Raw genomic sequence first — 13,640 nt, forward strand, 5'->3', positions numbered from 1 at the left:
TACTCAGTTGTGACAAGAAAGTTATTCTTATATCAAGACATCGCTTTAAAATGTTTGCTTGTCTTGCAAAACGCTCTCAAACCAAGTTACTCTCAAACCAAGGTTTTACTGTAATAAGTTTATATAATATCATTTATTTCTTTTTACCGGGAAATGTAAACTAAAGTGAGGCGAGCCCTCAGTCCCAGCTCCTGCCCCAGGACTTCAGCAGATCCCAACAGGTTGATTATTAGAGACCTGACACCCAGCTGACAAGTCGGTGCAGCCAGGGAATGAGGCACAGTCTGCTCACATGTGTCTCTGCTGTGCTGACCTGTTGTCAGTCAGCTCCTGTGTCAGAAAGGGAGGGAACACAACTTGTGCAGGCTGCAGAGCTGTAATCTCTCTCTACTGTAACTCTCACTTATAAAAGACGCTCTTGGCTGGGGAGTTTTAGTAACTTTCTATCTCCTGCAGGATATGTGCAAAGAGGACAAGCTGACTCCAAGGTGAAGGAGGAACTTTTTAGGAGGATCTGATTGCTGGGTCTGACCTTGGCAGGTCTGGAGGAGTTTGGCTGGTCTGGAGGAGTTTGGCTGTTCTGGAGGAGTTTGGCTTTGCCTGTCTGTGTTCTGCTCTGAATGGGAACCTGCAGAAGACACCAGATCAGGGGTGAAGGTAAGTCCAAACTTTTCTTCATTGCTGCAAAGGGATGGAGTCGGGGGGGCTCTCACCTGCAAAGCCAAGGCTGCCATTGTCTAACTCCTAGGAAGCAATGGTGGCCATGGGGCTTGCAACTGACTGTAGGAGATGATGGAGAAGGGTGCTCTGCATAGGTGTGCGCAGCCTATTGCATTAGGGTGTGCACCCCAAAGATCAAACATATTTGCATGTGTATATACAGTATATTGATGGTGTCAGCAGAGCCGTGGACGGTGTCAGTAGCTTTTATTTTGGGAGCCCCATTAGGGAGCTTTGGTTAAATATCAGGGGTCTATTTCTGTGCGTTACTGCACGTTTAATGCAGTATGTTTCTCTGCATTAGTGCATGTTTAACGCAGTATATTCCAGTGCGTTACTGCACGTTTAATGCAGCATATTTCTGTGCATTAGTGCACGCTTAACGCAGTATACTTCAGTGCATTACTGCATGTTTAACGCAGTATATTTCTGTGTGTTTTCGTGCCATTTAATGCTGTATTTTTCTGTGCGTTAGTGCATGTTTGACACAGTATAGTTCGGTGCAATCTGCACCACACAGGATGATTAGGGTGTGCCTAGGCACACCTGGCACACCCTGTGCGCACGCCTATGGTGCTCTGTCTGGGACCTTGTACTATGACCTGGGCGATGTTGGCTTATCGCCCCATTCGTATCTGAGCGGATTAATGTGTATTTCCCTACATGCGACAATGCTGAACGTCCTGTTTACTAAGGATGAGCTCCGGCGTGTTCGCAAAGCCCATGTGCAGAGCCCGCCAGGAAGTCGGCACTGCGCTAATCACAGGCAGTGAGACATTTCCCGATGCGCAGCTGCAAATGTCTCGCTGCCTGTGATTAGCGCAGTGCCGTGGCGACTTCCTTGCGGGCTCTGCATGTGGAGGGTGCGAACACGCCAGAGCTCATCCTTACTGTTTACTAGGGGTGAGCTCCGGTGTGTTCGCACAGTCCATATGTAGAGCCCGCCCGGAAGTCGGCACGGCGCTGCGCTAATCACAGTCAGGGGGATATTGTCCCGATGCAGAGATCGGGAAATGTCTCACTGCCTGTGATTAGGGCAGTGCCGACTTCCTGGCGGGCTCTGCACGTGGGTTTTGCGAACACGCCATTTCCGACAAATGTTTGATGTGAGCTTTTGGTCGGATATTTTGCGACCGTGTGTATGCTCCATCGGACATTTGCTGTCGGAATTTTCGACAACAAATGTTTGAGAGCTGGTTCTCAATTTTTTCAGACAACAAAAGTTCTTGTCGGAAATTCAGATCGTGTGTATGCAATTCGTCTCTGAATCAAGTACGAGACGGAATCGCTCGGTCTGGTAAAACTAGCGTTCGTAATGGAGATAGCACATTCGTCACGCTGTAATGGACTGAAAAGGGAAAATCGTCTCTCACCAAACTTCTACTAACACGACTGGTATTGAACTTCCCTTTTAATGGTGCCGTCGTACGTCACCGCGTTCTTGGTGATCGGAATTTCCGACAACATTTGTGTGACCGTGTGTATGCAAGACAAGTTTGAGCCAACGTCCGTCAGAAAAAAATCCACGCTTTTGTTGTCAAAATGTCCAAGCGTGTGTACGCGGCAGTAAAGGGTTAAGGTGGCAACACTACTTGTAAGCTCAATGCCTTGCGCTCAAAGTATACAACCATTTTTTATTTTTATTTTTTTTTCAGGCATAATTGAGGATTTTGCCCCTATGGGATCACTTGGAGAACGAACATGCAAAAATGCGTGTTGCGTGCATTTTTCCACCGCTCCCATAAACGTGGGGGGAAAACCATGCTCCAAAAGGGGCTCCTGCAAATCGCTCCTAAATATGCAAGCCAAAGGGCTTAAAAAACAGAACACTTGTGAATGGGGCTCCTATATGTTATACAGCAGCCACCCTGACTCAGTCTGTGATGTACTTTTGAAAATGCTAGGTGCCTGGCTTTCTATCTTCTGTACTTTCTGAGACCCAAAACAAAAATATATGTATCTTCAATACCAGGATAAAGTCAAGGCTCCTAATTGCAAACTAGATTCAGTCAATTGACAGTCAGGAAAGTAGTCTTTTCAGAAGGAATAGTCAGTTGTGTTCTTTCTATATTTCTCATTACTGGGTGGACCTGTATTAATCCTCCACAGCCCATCCCCTTGGTGTTCAGTGAGCACCCTTGGATTCCGACACATATTGTTCTTTTGCTCCCATCTACCGTTCTCCCTGCATATGCATAAAAAAAAATCTCCTTAATCTGGGATGTACTTAACCACTTGAGAGCCGCGCTATAGACGAAAGACGTCCACAGCGCGGCTCTCAACTGCCGGGTGGAAGTCCCTGGATGTCCTTTTATGTGCATTCCCTGCGCGTGCAGCGGGGAAACACTGTGCCCGGCGCATCGCTGAGATGCCGATGCGCGTGCCTGGCGGCCGCGATGTCCGCCAGGTACCCGCGATCGGCGGTGACAGCAGGCATGTAAACGCAGAGCTCCACCTCCTGTCAGGGAGAGAAGAGACCGATGCTGTGTCCCTTGTACATAGGGACACAGATCGGTCACCTCCCCCAGTCAGTCCCCTTCACACACACACAGAACACACCCAGGGAATACATATAACCCCTTCCTCACCCCCTAGTGTTAACCCCTTCCCTGCCAGTCACATTTATACAGTAATTAGTGCATTTTTTTAGCACTGATCGCTGTATAAATGTGAATGGTCCCAAAATTGTGTCAAAAGTGTCCGATATATCCGCCGCAATATCGCAGGCCTGACAAAAAAATCGCAGATCGCCGCCATTACTAGTAAAAAAAAAAAAAAAAAAAATCTATCCCCTATTTTGTAGGCACTATAACTTTTGCGCAAACCAATCAATATACGCCTATTGCTATATATATAAAAAAACGGAAAATTTGAAAAAAAAAATTGTTATAATATCCCAATTTTTTTAAAAAAAAAAAAAAAAATTTCCACGGTTTAGGCCGATACGTATTCTTCTACAAATTTTCGTTATAATATAATTTTTTTTTTTTTTTTTTTTTTTTTTTTTATTATAATATATATATATATATATATATATATATATATATATATATATATATATATATATATATATATATATATATATATATATATATATATATATATATATATATATATATATATATATATATATATATATATATATATATATATATATATTTATAATATAATATAATTTTTTTTTTTTTTTTACGAAAATTTGTAGAAGAATACGTATCGGCCTAAACCGTGGAAAAAAATATATATATATTTTTTTTTTTTTTTTAAATTGGGATATTATTATAACAATTTTTTTTTCAAATTTTCCGTCTTTTTTTTTTTGTTTATAGCGCAAAAAATAAAAATCGCAGAGATGATCAAATACCACCAAAAGAAAGCTCTATTTGTGGGAAAAAAATTATAATATAATTTGTGTACAGTGTTGTATGACCGCGCAATTGTCATTCAAAATGCGTCAGAGCTGAAATTTGGTCTGGGCAGGAAGGGGGTTTAAGTGCCCAGTAATGAAGTGGTTAAACAGCACATTCAGCCCTGATTCACACTGGTGCCATGGGGAGCGAGTTGCCATCAGAAATGCTATTATGAGCTTTTTTCATCCAGTGTTTTTTCTGGCATTTTGTTTAGCCTATAGGAGGCTAAAGGTGATATCCAAATATGTATGCGTTTGTCAAGCTGGACCAATGTAAGTGTGTATGTGTGACTCCTGTGGAAGCTGGGAATCACTGTACTAGGCACCGCTGATCGCTGCTAGCTTCCGGCCCTGTGCTGAGCAGCTACCCTGCTGTTTACTGAACAAATGAGATTGCTTGTTCAGCATGGGCACTATTCAGAGAATACTTTGCATTTTTGTGTAGCGCCTGTGTACTTTCAGTACAGGTGCTATTCTAAATTTAAGGGAGATGAGAGAGTTAGTTGGCTCTCATCCAAGTGATTTGTACAAATTAGGCCTCTGTTTCAGCTGGGCTGTACTGTCGGTTCATTCTGTGTTTCTGAGGTACTTTTCCACCCCGGCGCGGCAGGCGGCAGGCGGCAGGCGGCAGCAGTGGAGTCCAGGCTGGGGTGCCTCTTGCCAGCAGCCAATCAGGAGGGGTTTTCCCTTGTGGGGCATGCTGGGGGAAGGTACTTCTGTTGCAGATGCCATTAGGCGGGGTTCCAGTCTTGAACAATATGAGATAGGGTGGGACTTTAATTGAGGCATGCACCCCAGGAGAACAACAATAACAATAGAATTTGGACAGGTGAGTGATCCAGCAGAACCGGGCACATAACATGAAAGCATTGCATGACAACAATAAACAGTCAGTTATTTAATAGTAAAAATTATATATACAGTAGATACAATAGTAGCATGGTAGATTTGTTACAATAGTCAAAGAAAATTGCATACATTCCAACAATTCATGGTAGCAATAGTCAAGATAAATAAAATAGGTTCATACTGGAAACAATATCAAGGAAAGCCAAATCATTGGAAAGTGTTTCCATGGTAAGTACGTATTGGTACGTTGGTACACTCCACTGGTGAAAAAGGGAATGATAGGGAAATATATGTCGTATGTAAACAAGGGGGCCTCTAATGGCTCCTAGCAGTATATATTGAATACATAATGCGGACATTAGATAAAGTCCGAATCGTTGGGATAACTCCATAGTAGTAGTAGCCATGATCGATCAAATAATCGACATGTATAATAATGATTAGTACTTTAGCAACAGGCATGGAGGAGGCCATCTAGTGGCTCCTCCATATAAGTGACAACCATAGTTGAAAGGTATATAAAATACAGTCGATATATATAAAAGATTAGGTACAGGTACAATGGTGATGAGTGCGAAGGGGGGGCATCTATTGGCTCAACGCGTTTCGTGGCTACTGCCACTCTTCAGGAGCAGGGTATGAGGTAGATGTCTGTAAATATTAAAAACAATATGATATGAGATAGAAGTATAGATAAAAAATCCAGTTATGGAGAAGAGGGGAAAAGGATTACAGTGGTAGCTAATCCCCAAAGTACTTACGGGTGTGTCAGAAACCAGGGGTACAGACTAGGAGGACAGAAGAGTAGCCGGGAAGGTAGCAGCCCACGGGAGCTGAGGTGGGCTAAACCCACCAATTGGATGGAAACGATCCAGTAAATGGCTAGATGTCCAAAAAGGGAGTGGCCTCATGGATGCATGGAGGTAAGTGTATCTCACATATAGAAATGATCTGTGAAAATTAAATATAGGAGCTAATAATGGCTAATATTGTGGACATTATAACACCAGAATATAGAAATAAATTGTGTGAAAATTTGTCATAGGATATAGGCCAAGGGGTAAACAAATACATGTATTGTAACCAAAAAGTCTACATAAAGTGCATTGTGTCCCAATAGTGGTGACAACCGTATATAAGGAAGCTGTAAATGGACCCCAGACAATGGGGTAGTATGCCAAAAACAGATACCAATGCAAACATGGGGACATAGTGTGAGGGAGGGGTAAGTGGTAAGTATGGTCGGGTTGGGTTCCAGTCTTGTTTCGGGTGTGGCACCCACCTTCAGGGTGACCACACATCACGGCCCCCAGCGATGCGGCCTACCAGGCCGGGGTGTGCGTGCCACGAGGTGTTCTGTTCCTGGTTCCGGGAACCATGTTGGCCCGGAGCATTTGAATCTATGGCGGGGCTCCAGTAATCGACTGGGTCCCCAATTCTGAGGAGATCCCAAGCGAGATGGCTGTTCGGTGAGGAGCGCCAATGAGAGGCTGGCGATCCAACAGGGCCTAGACAATCCACCGGGGATCGAGGTAACCGAACACTGATGGGGTGGAAGTTAGCCACTTATCAGTCAGGATCCTAATTGAAACTACCTGAGTGAGATCCAGGCCCGAAGAAGTTTACTGAGGAGAACAGTCTCCATATTCTAAGTTCTGAGGCCAGGTCTGTGGCAGAGACCTGTTCCTCTCAAAAGTGCCGAGTGATACCCTGGCTGCTAGGTCGGTGTGAGAGGCCTGTCCAGGTACACTATACCCACTCCAGAGTGGCGACGAAAGTGAAGTGTTGTTAGAAGCAGGACTGCTTCTTTTATATTAGGCCTGAATCTGCTAATCCTTCTCACCCATCTTTGATCTATCTACCTCAAGTTTTGTTTGCCGTGTTGGGCAGAAATAAAAGCACAAGAAAGACACCTGCTGTTTGGACATTCCATCATTGCTGCTCTCATCATCTACCCAGAGGTAACACGACATCCCTATTCTATCCAGCGGCTCCTTCGGGGGTGAGCGCTATATGTTCAATGAATGGAAAGCATTCTCTGTTTGGACTAGGTGGTGATCAAGATATTTGTTCCTATATAGTCTATACCAGGGGTCTCCCAACTTTATAAACAAAGGGCCAGTTTACTGTCCTTCAGACTGAAGGGGTGTCGGACTATGGCTATTGGTGTTAGAAGAGGTCCTGATGGCAGTGGGAATAGGCAATGCCCCACCTTTGGTGTCAATTGGAGGGATTGTGATCCATCGTTGGTGCCTTGGGGAGTAACTGGTCCCTATCATTGGTGAAATTGCGGGGGGATTGTGCCCCATCATTTGTGTTACTGGGAGGAATTATGTCTCTTTTTGTTGGTGTCATTGGGAGGAATTATGTCCTTTCATTGGTGCAATTATGCCCCATTGTTGGTATCGGTGGATGAAAATAGTGCCCCAAGTGCTGGATAAAAGCAAGCAAAGGGCTACATATGGCTCCCGGGCCACAGCTTAAAGACCACTGCTCCTATATAAAAAAAGAGCAGAGCCAAGCTGAGCCGTTAGACAGCAGTGGCGGCTGGTACTAAACTTTTTGGGGTTGGGGGGCAGCAAACACCCCCCCCCCAGGTCCACATTCCACGGAATGGTCCCCCCCCCCCCGCACTCAGCTCCTCCGTGGCATGTCCCTCCATACTCTGCCCCTCTGCAGCAAGGGTCGTCGTTCCCTCCGCGGCACAGTTCTCCTCCTCCCTTGGCTAACCCAATCTGCCTCCTGCCCTGATTGGCTGGGAGGAGAAGCCAGAAAACAACAGCAAATATTGATTTTGCCATTGCCACAAATGGGTAGGTTCTGTGCCCTGAGCCCAAACTTTTTCAAGCCAATTGGGCCCCAAGGCTATAATCATGTGGATTGGGGGGGCTGAATCTGACACCCTGCATGTATCCCCGCATGCCTGTGCCCCCAATGGACCGGCCACTCTTTTTGACAGGTTGGAAAATGTTTTGTTGGATTTTAATTCCCCTTTTGTCACCATTTTGTGCAGTGTGGGAGGGTTCAACTTTTGCAGTATTTTTGTTTTCTGTGCCTTTCTGACCCCTATTTTATTTTACTGGTGTCACATAGACAGGAAGTGAGGGGAAATCTCTCCAATGGGAGTCAGACAAAATTTTACACCTGAAATTTTAATTCTCCCTCACCATATTCAAAACTAAAGATGTCAGTGTTTGACCGCGTGAACATGTACACGCCGGAAGATCCCTATGCAAAAGAACTGAGCTTTATCTGTCCAAATCACAGCAAGGTAATACAGCTCATGTCAAATATACAGCTGTATTATTGGGTATGTGTTTCTTGTTTAAAGAGCTGTTAACATACTTGGTGTATAATGTGGTTACCGGTGAAACTTTCCTTTATGATAATTTAAGATATTTATGAAACTTTTTAGCGCAATATATTGGTTTATATCAGTTATTACTGTCATGGGATAATGTGGGTGCACAGCCTTTCGCGTTCAAAGCATCACCACCCTGTTCTGATCACCTCCTATTCAAGCGTCACCCCTGCTAACCTGCTGGGTCCCTGGCTTGGCAGGGGCGTCAGACGAATAGAAGTATATTAGGTCCATCAATGTTAAACAAGAACATGATTCAAGCCTGAGGCTCTAATTGGCTTGTTCAACATTGTGCTTGGGGCGCATAGCACTGTGCCCCGAACCCTCCCATCATCAGAATTCGCTATCGCATCGCTTCCGGTTCAGCAACCCGCCAGGTATCAGGCGCTGTGACATTGCTAGACAGAGAGGGACCTCAGGTAGGTGTTAGGGGGGCTGAGGGGAGCTGTTGCGCGCGCACGCACACACAGAAGGCTTTTTATCTTAATGCATTAAAATAAAAATAAAACTTCTGCCTTTACAACCACTTTAAGAGTTACTTGCCACCAGTTGCCCCACCCAACCCCTACCTGTCCCTGCCCCTAATTCCACCCCTAAACACGCCCCCCGTAAATGTATCTCTTGAAGGCACGCTGTTAAATGTTTTATGCGGAATTAAGTTACAAAAATAAATTAACAATTTTAAAGATATTAACATAAAACATATTTCATTGATCTGACTGTGATAAATAAAATATGATTGGATACTATAGGCACTGTACACCATTACTGCCTTGTTAAATATGCGCTACGTACAGACTGCAGGGTTGAGGGGTGTGTTATGTGCTGAGTTGAGGGGTGCGCTACTTGCAGGGTTAAGGGGTTCTCTATTTCATATCATTTTATTTGTGGTTTTTCCCAGCAAGGTTCCAAATGCAGGCGAAACCAGAGCAAACTATAGCGTATATGGATCTGCCCAATCCATTTATTAATCAATAGACTTCGAGAATATACAGTATATAGCTAATTCAGACACTTAAAGTGGAGTTCCACCCATAAATATAACATTACATCAGTAGTTTTAAAAAAATGTCATTAGTCCTTTAAGAAAATTTTTTTTTTTTTTTTTAGATGCCTTCAAAGTGTTGTTGCTAGGCAGAATAGTTAATCTTCCCTCTTCCTGCACCTAGGTGCTTAATGCTTCCTAACCTACACCGCACAGACTCCTGGGAATGTAGTAGGTGTAACTTTCCAGGAGTCTGTGCACTCCCCAGTCTCGAAGAATCATGTGACTTGGACAGCACAGGTGCTGAAACCTGATCTGACACTGCTTGTGCAGCACTGAGCATGTGCGAGATCTGCAAGGCTGAAATCCAGGAAGTCATACAGTCTGGCTTCATGATGCCCACACTTAAGATGGCCCCAGTCAATTTCTATTTAATAAAGTGTCTAAATGCTGTAACAACCTAACAAAACGGACCTTAGTTTACAGACTAACTTTACTAGAATACATGACTGCTGAGGCGCAATACGCCTAGGTACCCCTTAATACAAACTTAGCACATAAACCTTCCCCCTTGCCCCTTCATCCAATAAATAAACACTCTTACAACCATTAAGTTGGAAAGGGCAAGGCCACAGCTTTATTAAAGCAACATAACAATTTTTTAACCATTTATAACCCGTGCCAGTCACAGTTGTACTGTGAGCACCATTCCAGAAGGGAGGGGGAGGGGCCTGTCCTTACCATAAGTGCTGGACAGGCCGCCTACTTCCGGTGTCCATAAAGGGGCATGGCCCACTACGGCCATTTTCTGCTGGCAAGTCAAGAAAAACCGCCACCGCCCGTCAGTGGCTAACTGACGGGGCACCCCACCGCAGCCAGCGCCTGTTCCACCCCACGCTGAAGGCCCAGGTTAAATATATCCAGGCCAATGTCATTCAGGTGGACACCGTCCGATCTCAGCAGATCTCCATTGGCACCTTCCAAATCCCTGTGTCGGATCACAAACCCCCCTATCTGGCGAATGAACTTGGAGACCTGGGCATTAACTTTTCGCCGAAAGCGTTCCAGTTGTGGGCCAGGTATTTCCCGAGCCCAAAGCAAACGAGGCACGATTTCCGACCATACCAGGACCAAATTAGTAAACGTTGCGAAACACTGGGCGATGTCGCTTTTGATTGCGGAAATCAAATCCACGGAACGGGCGTAACCGACGTCGTTTCCGCCGGCGTGTAGAACTAAGACGATGGGGCCAGAAACGTGAGCCCGAAGACGCAAGCATTCCGGAAGGACCTGAGACCAGCGTAACCCACGGAGCCCGAGCCAACGGATCCTGGCAAGACCATCGTCGAAACCCAAATTCCTGTCACCATTCCGGTATGCCGACCTCCGAGCGGCCCAGTAGATAAAGGAGTCCCCCAGTATCCATACTTGTGCCGGGCGGCGATCTGAAATCAAAATAACAAGTGTGGGCGGACGTACAGGGAAAACCGAGACGATTCCCACCTACCCAGACGCTGAAGCTCCGTATCGGAAAAACCCATACCAGAAGCAGCGGTGGCAGCACCGATGCGAAACGAGTGGGTGGCAAATTCGCGCGACGGAAGGCCCAACAAATCAAGGCAACGCCGGAAAACCCGTAAAAATTGGAACCTACTCAGGGACGATGAATCTTCATGGACGAAAAAAGTGGGGGGCGTGCAGCCACGAAAGGGGAGGCTAATGCCACAGGGCAAAATGGGCCGCCGCAAGGGTACAGAACGATCCTCTTACCCTTGCCGAGGCTGTCGGTCTTCGAGGTGCGCAATAGCACCGATACGCAGCGCTCGGAGACCGAGACGTCCTCAGCTAGAACGCCGCCCGCCGAGGACGTGGATTTTGACACCAGTTCGCCAATGCGAAAGGCCCCAAAGAAAGCCCAAGAAAAGACCACGCGAAAAAGAAGCGTCTCAAACGACGAGGAGCACACGGATGGCAGCAGAGAAAGAATACTGGAGAGGATCTGAATGGAAACCGGCCGCCGGGAATCGGGGAGATGGGTGACTCGCCTCCAGCCCCGAAGAACCCGTCGGACCGAAAAAGATTTTGTGAGGTCTTCCCAACCGAGGAGTTGAAACCAGAAAGATAGCGCCGACATGTTGGATGAAACCGAGGAACCTGAAGCACCTTTTTGCTCTAAATGAACCAGGTATGTAAACAAAGCCATCCGTCTGTCGAAAGGGGAAGAAAATGAAAACTCACCGCCCGACGCTTGGACCCATTCGTCCCACACCCGACAGTACGACGACCATGTTTGCGGGGACAACGACGCCCGGAGGAGATCTAGCAAACCTCGGAAACGAGGTTCCACAAGTAGGCCGGACAGGGGAGGCCCTCCAGGGAAGCCGACGGAGCCAGGGAGCGAAACCGATCGACCTGCGAACGGGAGAGAGCATCAGCGATATCATTATCCACCCCGGGGACATGCTTGGCCCTAAAACAAATGTTAAACTGCAAACATTTTAAAACCAAAAAACGCAGCAGCGACACGACTGGAGGGGAGCTGGCTGACTGTCGGTTGACCACCTGAACCACGCTCATGTTGTCAGTCCAGAAAACGACCTGGTGGTTGCGCAACCGGTCACCCCACAGCTCCACGGCGACAACGATCGGGAAAAGCTCCAGCAGGGTGAGATTGCGCAACAAATCCATGCGGGCCCATGAGGCCGGCCAACACTCGGCAGACCACTCCCCTTGGAAGAAGGCACCGAAACCACAGGAGCCAGCCGCGTCCGTGTACAGCTCCAGCTGCGAGTTCGGCACCTCCTCCCGAAGCCAACAGGACTGGCCGTTGTAGGCCTGGAGAAAGGACAGCCACACCCCAAGTCGTCCCGCATGGGCTTAGTGATACGGACATAGTGGTGGGGGGCAGCCACCCCTTTCATGGCCCAAGCTAGGCGTCTGCAGAAAGCCCTTCCCATGCGGATGACCCTACAGGCAAAAACCAAATGACCCAGCAAAGACTGCAGCTGCTTTAATTGCAGTTTTTTGGCCCCTCTTGCCAAGCGGACCAGGGAAAGGAGCCTGGCCAGCTTGTCACTGGGCAGTCGAAAGACCATAGCAACCGTGTCTATTTCTATGCCCAAAAAGGCCAGAACAGTCACGGGACCCTCGGTCTTATCAGCGGACAGCGGAACGGCAAACCGTCTGCAGGTGTTCTGAAAAACAGAGAGGAGACGCTGGCACTGATCGCTGTGCGCTGGGCCCACGAAGAGGAAGTCATCCAAATAATGCAGCGTGGACTGGCAACCAGCCTCCTGGACAACCACCAATTCGAGAAAGCTACTGAACAACTCAAAGAAATAACAAGAGATGGCGCAGCCCATGGGCAGGCACATGTCGAAAAAGTAGCTGTCCCGAAAGTAGCAGCCCAGGAGGTGGAAACAGTCCGGGTGAACCGGGAGGAGGCGAAAGGCGGACTCGATGTCCGCCTTTTGCCAACAATGCCGACTGGCCGGCAGCCCTAACCAGCTGAAGAGCCCTGTCAAAGGAGGCGTAGTGGACCCGAGATTCCTCCTTATCGATGCCGTCGTTGACCGAGGATCCAGAAGGGTAGGACAGGTGGTGGATAAGGCAAAATTTCCCCTCCGACTTTTTGGGAACCACACCGAGGGGGGACACCCTCAGGTTGTGGAAAGGGGGAAAATCAAATGGGCCCGCCCAAGCTCCAGCTCCTTCTGGAGCTTCTCAGCTACGACGGATTCGAACTCAATTGCGGATTTTAAATTTGGTGACATGGTAGGCACGTCCGAAGGAGTGAATGGAATCCAAAAACCGCGGTCCAAGCCGTCCCTCAAAATCAAAGCCTCCCTATGAAGGGGGGTACCGGTCTAGCCAGGGAAGAATCCCTGACACGTTCACTGGTGACCTCTGGTTTAGGTAGGTCAAGCTTGGCTCCCGGCCGGACAAGGGGTTGCTTACCCTTCCGGAAGCACCGGCTGGCGGGGTGAGCGCCGCCTCAACTGGCGCACTCGTGCTTAAAGCGGCACGCAGTGTACCATTTGCAGTGGCTCTCGTTGAGCCAGCAGATACCCTTCTTGGGAGCAGCCGACGCTCCGGGAGGAGCGCCGGCCGGGGACTGAAAGGACGAAGGCCTGTGGGGACACATAAGCAGCAACCACAGGCTACCGTCCTGACAATCGAAACGGAATTCCTTCCGCGCCGCCATTTTTTGGCGAAACTGCGTGTCATAATTGAACCAACACGGCCCCCCATAAACTTTGTACGCACCCCAAATAAGGTCCAAATAACAAAAAAGGGGTGTGGCCAACTCCGGGAAC

The 13,640-nt window shown here is 47.3% G+C and overlaps 1 protein-coding gene across 1 annotated transcript in view; it reads left to right on the top strand.

Annotated features, from left to right (window-relative positions):
- Positions 1 to 228: 228 nt before the first annotated feature.
- Positions 229 to 13,640, top strand: part of P2RY6 (pyrimidinergic receptor P2Y6) — a 151,396-nt gene continuing 137,984 nt past the window's right edge. The window contains exon 1 of the mRNA XM_040340051.1: positions 229 to 657. The gene's annotated coding sequence lies outside the window, so the exon portion shown is untranslated. The remainder of the gene's footprint in view (positions 658 to 13,640) is intronic.

The sequence above is a fragment of the Rana temporaria genome, chromosome 2 (genome assembly GCF_905171775.1).
Source record: "Rana temporaria chromosome 2, aRanTem1.1, whole genome shotgun sequence".
NCBI lineage: Eukaryota > Metazoa > Chordata > Amphibia > Anura > Ranidae > Rana > Rana temporaria.